General features: G+C 57.1%; 3 non-coding genes across 3 annotated transcripts; 1 reads left to right on the forward strand and 2 right to left on the reverse strand.

The window, feature by feature from the left end:
* Positions 1 to 673: 673 nt before the first annotated feature.
* On the reverse strand, positions 674 to 826 carry LOC140214939 (5.8S ribosomal RNA). Its single transcript, XR_011891865.1, has one exon. It is a non-coding gene; the product is annotated as a 5.8S ribosomal RNA (ribosomal RNA).
* Positions 827 to 2,400: 1,574 nt separating this feature from the next.
* LOC140214943 (small subunit ribosomal RNA) lies at positions 2,401 to 4,215 on the reverse strand. The gene has a single exon (XR_011891869.1). It is a non-coding gene; the product is annotated as a small subunit ribosomal RNA (ribosomal RNA).
* Positions 4,216 to 9,866: 5,651 nt separating this feature from the next.
* LOC140214942 (U2 spliceosomal RNA) lies at positions 9,867 to 10,058 on the forward strand. Its single transcript, XR_011891868.1, has one exon. It is a non-coding gene; the product is annotated as a U2 spliceosomal RNA (small nuclear RNA).
* The last annotated feature ends 226 nt before the right edge of the window (positions 10,059 to 10,284 follow it).

Consider the following 10,284-nt stretch of genomic DNA (forward strand, 5'->3'; position numbering starts at 1 on the left):
GCTTCAGCTCGGCCAACGGGGCACCCACGCTCTCGAAGGAGACATTTTCCGTTTCGCGGCAATTCTCCGCCGTGCCGTGACTCTTCTCGCTCGCAGACTGCGCTGTCGCGTCGAACCGCTTTCGGGGGCCACCCTTCTCCTCCCCGCTCCTCGCAAGAATCTGCCGATTCCCATTCCTGCGACGAAGCCCGGAAGGGCGCCCACACAACTGCGGTGACGTGAACGAGCGACCAGCTCTGGAGCTCGACGTACTTCGAAGGCAAACAGCGCAAATTGCGATCGCGCTGGCTTTGCGCACGGCGCGGGAATCGGCCGGCGTTTCATTCCCACGTTTTCCGTGCACGCAAGCGTGCGCTTCCGACTCTCTCGCAAACGTGCGCGCTACATGGCAACAGACGTTCGCGCCTCGTGCTTGGACCGCTCTTTCCCTGCAGGTATCCGACTCCATCCTGCGGCGGTCTTGCTAGAGGCGCGCACTCGTCACGCTGCAGTAGTAATGCCTCGTTTCCGTCTTTTCGAAGAATTGGCACAACGGTTTGCCACCGTCTCCCTCTCGTGAGGCCGCTGGCGCGTGGCTTTAGCGCTCAACGTACTGTCCATGATGCCGACGCGGTCAAAACGAGTCGACGGACGCACGTTCCCTGTGCGCCGAAGTCTCTCTTGATATGTGATCCGACCCTCAGACAGACGAAGCCAAGGGAAGACCCAAGGCCGCAATGTGCGTTCAAAGAATCAGTGCTCAGTGTGTCCTGCAATTCACACCAAGTCTCGCAGCTGGCTGCGTTCTTCATCGACCCGAGAACCGAGTGATCCACCGCTTAGAGTCGTGAAAAATAGTTTGTTCAATTCAGTACAGTACAACCAGGGTTTTAGGCACGTGGCGTCTCCCTGTGTGTGGTTTCGAAGAGCGCCTTTCGGCGTGCGCTCCTCCAGTCTCGCTCTTTCGGCGGCCGCGTCTCAGCAGCTGAAAGCCTAATGGCACTCCACTCCTGCTACTCGCGCGTGTGTTTTGCGCCCACGCCTTCCTCGCTTGCCCTCGAGGTAGCTTATGCCGTTTGCGCGCACTCGAAGCCGGTTTTACCTGCCATCCAACCACCGGACCCGTGTGTCTCGTGTGCACGTTCACATCGCTCCACTAAAAATTGCAAAGAGCGACAGAGCCATGATTAGGGCTAAGCCGCTGTGGAGTCTTTAACGGCTACACGGCCACGGGCAGGGCTTCACCCCCATCGACGTGCTTCGCTTCAGTCAGCAGTAGGTTCATAGAAGGGCCTCAAACACACACACACTTTCGCATCGGCAGATCGCCGCAGCATAACCGCTGTTGATCCAACAGCCTACTTGAGACGAAAGACAAGAGCCCGGCGCGCGTACTCGCGCAGCTCTCCAAAACCACTCGGCCAGTGCCAGGGACGGCTCCCTGCGCCGGCGCCACAACAAGTCTACTTGAGGCGGAAGACGAAGCCAGCAAGGGCCTGGCCGCAAGTGCGTTCGAATCCGGGACTACAGTCCCTCGTCTGTCCGTACTTCCTCTTTCGACGTGCGGCGCCTTCCCAAAGCGCACAAGTCCGCTAACCGCAGAACGCTTCCGACGTAGCAAAGCCGCGTTTCCTTCGGTACTTCGCAGCAACGCCGCCTTTCCCTCGGCGGCGGGCGAATAGCCTGCAGACGTCGTCGCATTAAACCGCGATCTCGACACCTCGCGCGTCACGAGCAGGAGCCGACCGGCAGCCTCCGGCCCTTTCGGACTCGGTGGCATTTGCCGCGGAGGACGGGAGAGCACTTTAGGCCACGGTTCCTTCCGTACTTGGCAGCCGCACCCTCATACCGACAGTTCCATGACCGACCGAGCGCCACACCGTTCCTTTAGTACTTGGGCGGCAACAAAGTCGGGTCGTTACTCCATACTCGCCGCAGGAAGCGACCGGCAGCCGCCAGACTTTTCAGACTCGGCAGCGTTTGCCGCGGAGGACGGGAGAGCGCTCGCACCACGGTTCCGTGTGTGTACTAAGCGGCAGCGGCATTAGCTCTCGACCGTCAGTTCCTTGACCGACCGCACGCTTCGCCGTTCCCCTCGTACTGGGCAAAGCAGCAGGTCGGGTCGTCTTACTCCCATTCCGCGCAAGAGCGCCAAAGCGGACAGAAAGCCCACCCAGTGTGCGTTACGCCGTTTCTACCCGCGGGCGCGGCCAAGCCAACCGTCCAAGGTTGCAGCCGGCGTCCACTGGGCGCAACAAATTTGGCACGGGGCGCCCCTCAAAATTCAGGCAGTCCCCGGCATGTTCGGGTATAGCCGTCCCCGCGTCCAAGCGGGGCCAGCGGCGGAAAGCGTCGGGCGCAGCGAGCTGCTTCACCCACACGGGGTAGAAACAATGGCGCTCGCCACCCTTCACAATCCGGTAATGATCCTTCCGCAGGTTCACCTACGGAAACCTTGTTACGACTTTTACTTCCTCTAAATGATCAAGTTTGGTCATCTTTCCAACAGACCGGCGCAACCGAAAGGCCGCGCCGGACATCGGTCCGAAGACCTCACTAAATCATTCAATCGGTAGTAGCGACGGGCGGTGTGTACAAAGGGCAGGGACGTAATCAACGCGAGCTTATGACTCGCGCTTACTGGGAATTCCTCGTTCAAGGGGAACAATTGCAAGCCCCTATCCCAATCACGAAAGAAGTTCCACGGGTTACCCAGTCTTTTCAGACAGGGATAAAGACACGCTGCTTCCTTCAGTGTAGCGCGCGTGCGGCCCCGGACATCTAAGGGCATCACAGACCTGTTATTGCTCTGTTTCGTGCGGCTAGGAGCCGCTTGTCCCTCTAAGAAGGTTGTAAGGTGCTGGGAACCCCGCACCTATTTAATAGGCTAGAGTCTCGTTCGTTATCGGAATTAACCAGACAAATCGCTCCACCAACTAAGAACGGCCATGCACCACCATCCACCGAATCAAGAAAGAGCTCTCAATCTGTCAATCCTCCCAGTGTCCGGGCCGGGTAAGTTTTCCCGTGTTGAGTCAAATTAAGCCGCAGGCTCCACTCCTGGTGGTGCCCTTCCGTCAATTCCTTTAAGTTTCAGCTTTGCAACCATACTTCCCCCGGAACCCAAACACTTTGGTTTCCCGGAAGCTGCCCGCCGAGTCATTTGAGTAACTCAGGCGGATCGCTGGTTGGCATCGTTTATGGTCAGAACTAGGGCGGTATCTGATCGCCTTCGAACCTCTGACTTTCGTTCTTGATCAAAGAAAACATTCTTGGCAAATGCTTTCGCAGTAGTTCGTCTTGCGACGGTCCAAGAATTTCACCTCTAGCGCCGCAATACGAATGCCCCCGTCTGTCCCTCTTAATCATTACCTCGTATTCCAAAAACCAACAGAACAGAAACGAGGTCTTGTTCTATTATTCCATGCAAGTTTATTCAGGCGACTCGCCTGCGTTGAGCACTCTAATTTTTTCAAAGTAAAAGCACCGGCCTTCTCGAGGCACACAATGAAGTGCACCAAGAAAGGACCGGCATGATGTTCAGTCCGAGCCGTCGCATCGGGTAGATGCACTACTCGTCTGGAACTGAGATCCAACTACGAGCTTTTTAACCGCAGCAGCTTTAGTATACGCTATTGGAGCTGGAATTACCGCGGCTGCTGGCACCAGACTTGCCCTCCAATTGATCCTCGTTAAAGGATTTAGAGTGTACTCATTTCAATTACGGGGCCTCAAAAGAGTCCCGTATTGTTATTTTTCGTCACTACCTCCCCGTGCCGGGAGTGGGTAATTTGCGCGCCTGCTGCCTTCCTTGGATGTGGTAGCCGTTTCTCAGGCTCCCTCTCCGGAATCGAACCCTGATTCTCCGTTACCCGTAACAACCATGGTAAGCAAGTAACCTACCATCGAAAGTTGATAAGGCAGACACTTGAAAGAAACGTCGCCGGCTCGTGGCCATGCGATCAGCACAAAGTTATCCAGAGTCACCACACAATACGGGCCGAAACCCGATCGATCTTGGTCTAATAAAAGCACCCGTCGCCCAAAGGGCTTCAGGCTCACTGCATGTATTAGCTCTAGAATTGCCACAGTTATCCAAGTAGGAAGAAACGATCTAAGGAACCATAACTGATTTAATGAGCCATTCGCGGTTTCGCCTTATTTCGGCATGTACTTAGACATGCATGGCTTAATCTTTGAGACAAGCATATGATTACTGGCAGGATCAACCAGGTAATCGTTCAACTGCGCGTCCAGCCTTTCAAGCAGGCCGGACGCCGTTTTTGCGATGCCGAGGCCACCTTCAGGCGCCCCAACACGCTTCGTTCTCGCAAAGGGTAGCACTTTGCACAGTCCGAGACGACGGCGTTCGAGCTCGCAACGGCGCCCTCCCCGCAGGGCCGGGTATCGCCACGCGGCAAGAAGCACGCAACATTCTCGATAGACCGGTTGTGTCGACTCGATCGCGGCTTGCGGTTTCTCTCGAGCCCGCAGCACTGGTGGACCGACCGACACTTGCAACGTAGCCGAGACGGCAAAGCCGCTAGGCGACGGGTCACGCCCGCGCCTTCGGCGCTTTCGTATTTGATTCGTCCGAGGACGATGCGGAACACACTTCGATATCGTGGAAAAAGCGTCGTCCGACAACCAGCCCCTAACGCATCAAGCGGATGAGGCTGCAGACGTCAGCTGTGGGATCCACGGGAGCGATACCGGGGACACGCTTGACGGGCACGAAGCCCGCCGCATATCAAACACCCAGGTCGCTTTGGGGGCGACTGCTCTCTGGGACCCCCATATAATAGCAGCGATAAGTACCCAGACCTCCATGGGGCCGTACTCGTGCCACTTTCGACGAGCGTTTGGCGAAAATCGTGCCGCCTCGTAACGCCGCGAGCAAGATTGAAAGCTTACGTCGGCAGCACAATGCCGAAGTCGTGAAAGCGCAGCGCGTCCACCGAATGCGCGAACGGCAATTTCTCGCCAATGGCCAGTACGGTTTCCTGCACAATTGCCTGTCTGTCGCCCTACGGGGCCCCCGGCCGATCGATTCGAGGCACGCTAGCACGGCCCCTTCGCCATTTCCGAGCACGAGTGCGAACAGTGCGGGCGGCGTGCTCGACGCCCCGGCTGACGTCGTTTCGGACTTTGTCTCTTCGCGTGCTCGCGGCAACGCCGCGGCCAACGACGACGTCTGCGCGGTTCTTTGCCGGTTCCCGGCGTGCTACAGTGCAGCCCTCTGCAGGGTGACACCGGCTCCGTCGTGGCCGTGCGGCGGCTTGTACGCAAAAGTTGCGTCAAAGGCGTCGCGCTCGCGCCGCCCCGGCACACGCGGTTTCGGACTTTGTCTCTTCCAGCGCTCGCGTAGTCGTGGGCACGATTGTCGACGTCGCAACGGTGCGCGGACACCGCCACGAGCACGCGCAAGACGAAAATCGCACTACGGTACAATGTCGGCCGGGGCCGTACGGCCCCTTACAGTAGCAGCGATAAGTGCCCAGACCTCCATGGGGCCGTACTCGTGCGACGCGGCGGCGTACTGCGCCGAGCCGAGCGCCAATATTTGGCTTTTGCAGGGCGGATTCGAGCTCTGGCGATCGCCGCGGTACCGCCGCTCACCGATTCAAGGCACGCTAGCGCGGCCCCTTCGCCATTTCCGAGCACGCGTGCGAACAGTGCGGGCGGCGTGCTCGACGCCCCGGCTGACGTCGTTTCGGACTTTGTCTCTTCGCGTGCTCGCGGCAACGCCGCGGCCAACGACGACGTCTGCGCGGTTCTTTGCCGGTTCCCGGCGTGCTACAGTGCAGCCCTCTGCAGGGTGACACCGGCTCCGTCGTGGCCGTGCGGCGGCTTGTACGCAAAAGTTGCGTCAAAGGCGTCGCGCTCGCGCCGCCCCGGCACACGCGGTTTCGGACTTTGTCTCTTCCAGCGCTCGCGTAGTCGTGGGCACGATTGTCGACGTCGCAACGGTGCGCGGACACCGCCACGAGCACGCGCAAGACGAAAATCGCACTACGGTACAATGTCGGCCGGGGCCGTACGGCCCCTTACAGTAGCAGCGATAAGTGCCCAGACCTCCATGGGGCCGTACTCGTGCGACGCGGCGGCGTACTGCGCCGAGCCGAGCGCCAATATTTGGCTTTTGCAGGGCGGATTCGAGCTCTGGCGATCGCCGCGGTACCGCCGCTCACCGATTCAAGGCACGCTAGCGCGGCCCCTTCGCCATTTCCGAGCACGCGTGCGAACAGTGCGGGCGGCGTGCTCGACGCCCCGGCTGACGTCGTTTCGGACTTTGTCTCTTCGCGTGCTCGCGGCAACGCCGCGGCCAACGACGACGTCTGCGCGGTTCTTTGCCGGTTCCCGGCGTGCTATAGTGCAGCCCTCTGCAGGGCGACACCGGCTCCGTCGTGTCCGTGCGGCGGCTTGTACGCAAAAGTTGCGTCAAAGGCGTCGCGCTCGCGCCGCCCCGGCACACGCGGTTTCGGACTTTGTCTCTTCCAGCGCTCGCAACCATGTCGGGGCCGACGCCGACGACTGCGTGGTGTTTCAACGATTGCCGGCGTGACACAATGCAGCTGCGTGCGGGATGCCAGCGATTCCGTCGTGTCCGTGCGGCGGCTTGTACGCAAAAGTTGCGTCAAAGGCGTCGCGCTCGCGCCGCCCCGGCACACGCGGTTTCGGACTTTGTCTCTTCCAGCGCTCGCGTAGTCGTGGGCACGATTGTCGACGTCGGAACGGTGCGCGGACACCGCCACGAGCACGCGCAAGACGAAAATCGCACTACGGTACAATGTCGGCCGGGGCCGTACGGCCCCTTACAGTAGCAGCGATAAGTGCCCAGACCTCCATGGGGCCGTACTCGTGCGACGCGGCGGCGTACTGCGCCGAGCCGAGCGCCAATATTTGGCTTTTGCAGGGCGGATTCGAGCTCTGGCTATCGCCGCGGTACCGCCGCTCACCGATTCAAGGCACGCTAGCGCGGCCCCTTCGCCATTTCCGAGCACGCGTGCGAACAGTGCGGGCGGCGTGCTCGACGCCCCGGCTGACGTCGTTTCGGACTTTGTCTCTTCGCGTGCTCGCGGCAACGCCGCGGCCAACGACGACGTCTGCGCGGTTCTTTGCCGGTTCCCGGCGTGCTATAGTGCAGCCCTCTGCAGGGCGACACCGGCTCCGTCGTGTCCGTGCGGCGGCTTGTACGCAAAAGTTGCGTCAAAGGCGTCGCGCTCGCGCCGCCCCGGCACACGCGGTTTCGGACTTTGTCTCTTCCAGCGCTCGCGTAGTCGTGGGCACGATTGTCGACGTCGGAACGGTGCGCGGACTACGCCACGAGCACGCGCAAGCCGAAAATCGCACTACGGTACAATGTCGGCCGGGGCCGTACGGCCCCTTACAGTAGCAGCGATAAGTGCCCAGACCTCCATGGGGCCGTACTCGTGCGACGCGGCGGCGTACTGCGCCGAGCCGAGCGCCAATATTTGGCTTTTGCAGGGCGGATTCGAGCTCTGGCGATCGCCGCGGTACCGCCGCTCACCGATTCAAGGCACGCTAGCGCGGCCCCTTCGCCATTTCCGAGCACGCGTGCGAACAGTGCGGGCGGCGTGCTCGACGCCCCGGCTGACGTCCTTTCGGACTTTGTCTCTTCGCGTGCTCGCGGCAACGCCGCGGCCAACGACGACGTCTGCGCGGTTCTTTGCCGGTTCCCGGCGTGCTATAGTGCAGCCCTCTGCAGGGTGACACCGGCTCCGTCGTGTCCGTGCGGCGGCTTGTACGCAAAAGTTGCGTCAAAGGCGTCGCGCTCGCGCCGCCCCGGCACACGCGGTTTCGGACTTTGTCTCTTCCAGCGCTCGCAACCATGTCGGGGCCGACGCCGACGACTGCGTGGTGTTTCAACGATTGCCGGCGTGACACAATGCAGCTGCGTGCGGGATGCCAGCGATTCCGTCGTGGCGGTGCGGCGGCTTGTACGCAAAAGTTGCGTCAAAGGCGTCGCGCTCGCACCGCCCCGGCACACGTGGTTTCGGACTTTGTCTCTTCGAGCGCTCGCAGCGATGTCGAGGCGATCGCTTACGTCTGCACGGTTTGCGGTGTGCTACAATGCAGCAGTCTGCCGCACTACACCTCTTGGTTGCCGAGGCCAGCACGGCAATTTACTGAAGCGAGCGCATTGCGCCCAGGCGGCAGCGGACTTTGTTGCTTCGGGAGTGCTCTTGCTGTAAAATTTGAACGGCTGCAGCTGCGCGAAGCAAGTGTACCTATTTTCACTCTCTCTCTGTCTGCCTTTGAGGCGACTGTAATTTCACTTTAAACGCAACTGGAGGCGGGAGCAACCTGATGAGAGTAGGTGGACTTCGGTACATGTAATTTAGAAATTGCTTTCAAGCTTTGAGGACATACACCTTCGCGCCATCTGCTTTCCCCGTCTCTTTGGCACTTTATAGTATGTGCTGCATGCTCTGCATTCCAAAGAAACACGCCTGTCTCTCTCCCTCTCTCACGTTCTTCTTCTTTTTGTAGCTGCTGTTGTAGAAGATGCTATGCTCTTTAATCGCTGTAACATAGAGTGCTTGCACAAGCCAACAACTTTTGCGTGTTTTTTTTTTTTTTCTCTTCCCAAGACGTTTCTGCCATTATTCACTAACTCTCGTTCTTAGTATGCAATGGAGCGTTAGCTCGCGCCATCTACCTTTCTTTCTGTATTGCAAAGTCCGCAGGTTTTCCTAGTTCCGTACACAGATGGCGCCAATGCGTTTTGGCGCCAGGTTCGAACGACCTCGCTCTACTCGTGTTTGGCATTTGAATGTTTCAAAGGGGTTTGCGACAGGGGGTGGTTCTTGTGCAAGGCTGAGCTTTCCAGCTGCGTTTAAGCTATGCTAGCATGTGTGCGTATATATATATATATATATATATATATATATATATAAATACACAAACACACACACACACACATGCATATATACATACACACACACGGTAATGGTAAAGATGATGAGGTAGCACTTTTTTTTTTCTTTTTTTTACAATGCCTGTGTTTCAGATGGCGATCTTTCTCCCCTCTATGTTTCCGGTTGGAAGGAGTGTGCAGCGTTTTCTATATTTATTTTGTCATTCACTTCTATGTTGCTCGTCTTCGTACATGGGGCATGCTACCTAATTCTACCGGTCGATTCGACACGTTGCGATCCGTCCCGGCCTGTGCCGTATCAAAATTTTCAGTGGGCCTTGCGGTAAATAAAAAGAAATGAAGGAAATGCGCGTAGTATATTACAATTGCACACGGGCTTGAAACGAAGCCCTCAAGGAAGGTCACCTTGAGCGGTCGCATTCAGACGGAAGTAAGCATTCCCCTGGCGCGTTTTTTTTCCGCTCGCCTGTTCCGTTTTCTACGAGGTTGCCTTGGTTGGTTTCGCGTTACAAGCAAGCTTGCACTCGGGTCTCGTTTCTACGCGACAGCGTTTCGTTAACAGCGAAAGACTGAGGCGTTGCGAATTCATCCGTGAGATAGGGAGCGTTGAGTCTGTACACAGGCTGAATTTTATAATATTGCCCACGCTGTTGCTGAGGTTACCCATGTCGGCAGGGCGCCCACAAGGCAGTAGTACAATGAAGTGAAGTGAAGGACATCGCTTCTCGGCCTTTTGGCTAAGATCAAAGTGTAGATTTTTAAAGCCCATGTACGAAGATTTACGAAGCCCATCTACGAAGATTTTTAAAGCCCATGTAGGCACCTCTTAATGATCTTTTATGTTTTAGAGAAGCGTTTTGCCATGTATTTTACACCTTTACAGTTTTAGCCTTTTATCACTAACACCACTAACTAGTTTTTTTAGTCATTTGTTTGCGTTTTTAGATTATACACCTTTTATCCGTTTTTTCCTTGGTTTTGTAACATATTTTTGATGTATTTGTAACTAGCATAAATAAAAAACTCTGTTCTTATCAGCTTAATATCTGATACGGGTTCTATATGGACCCACGATATTAAACCTATTTTTGGAAGTTGGCGGAGTGCTTGAAGCCTGCTTCACCTCCGCCGCAGGTCGGCCCGGTATTGCACTACCTCCGGGATCGGCCCCGCTCACTTAGGTGAGACTTCATTCAATCAAAATGAAGAGCACAAGCTCAACGCGAGCACTGACTTGACACGCACCATTCCTATACTACACGCAACGATGCCGGTTCGCGGACCACGAGAGTAATTAAACTGCCACTCCATCTGTGTGTAGCGTCGCACTTGTTGCGTCGCAAATGGGACAGCCGCTCCAGCAAATTTCTAGTTATGGGCTTCGAGAAAAATTAATGAAAGCA

The sequence above is a fragment of the Dermacentor andersoni genome, unplaced genomic scaffold (assembly GCF_023375885.2).
Source record: "Dermacentor andersoni unplaced genomic scaffold, qqDerAnde1_hic_scaffold ctg00000758.1, whole genome shotgun sequence".
NCBI lineage: Eukaryota > Metazoa > Arthropoda > Arachnida > Ixodida > Ixodidae > Dermacentor > Dermacentor andersoni.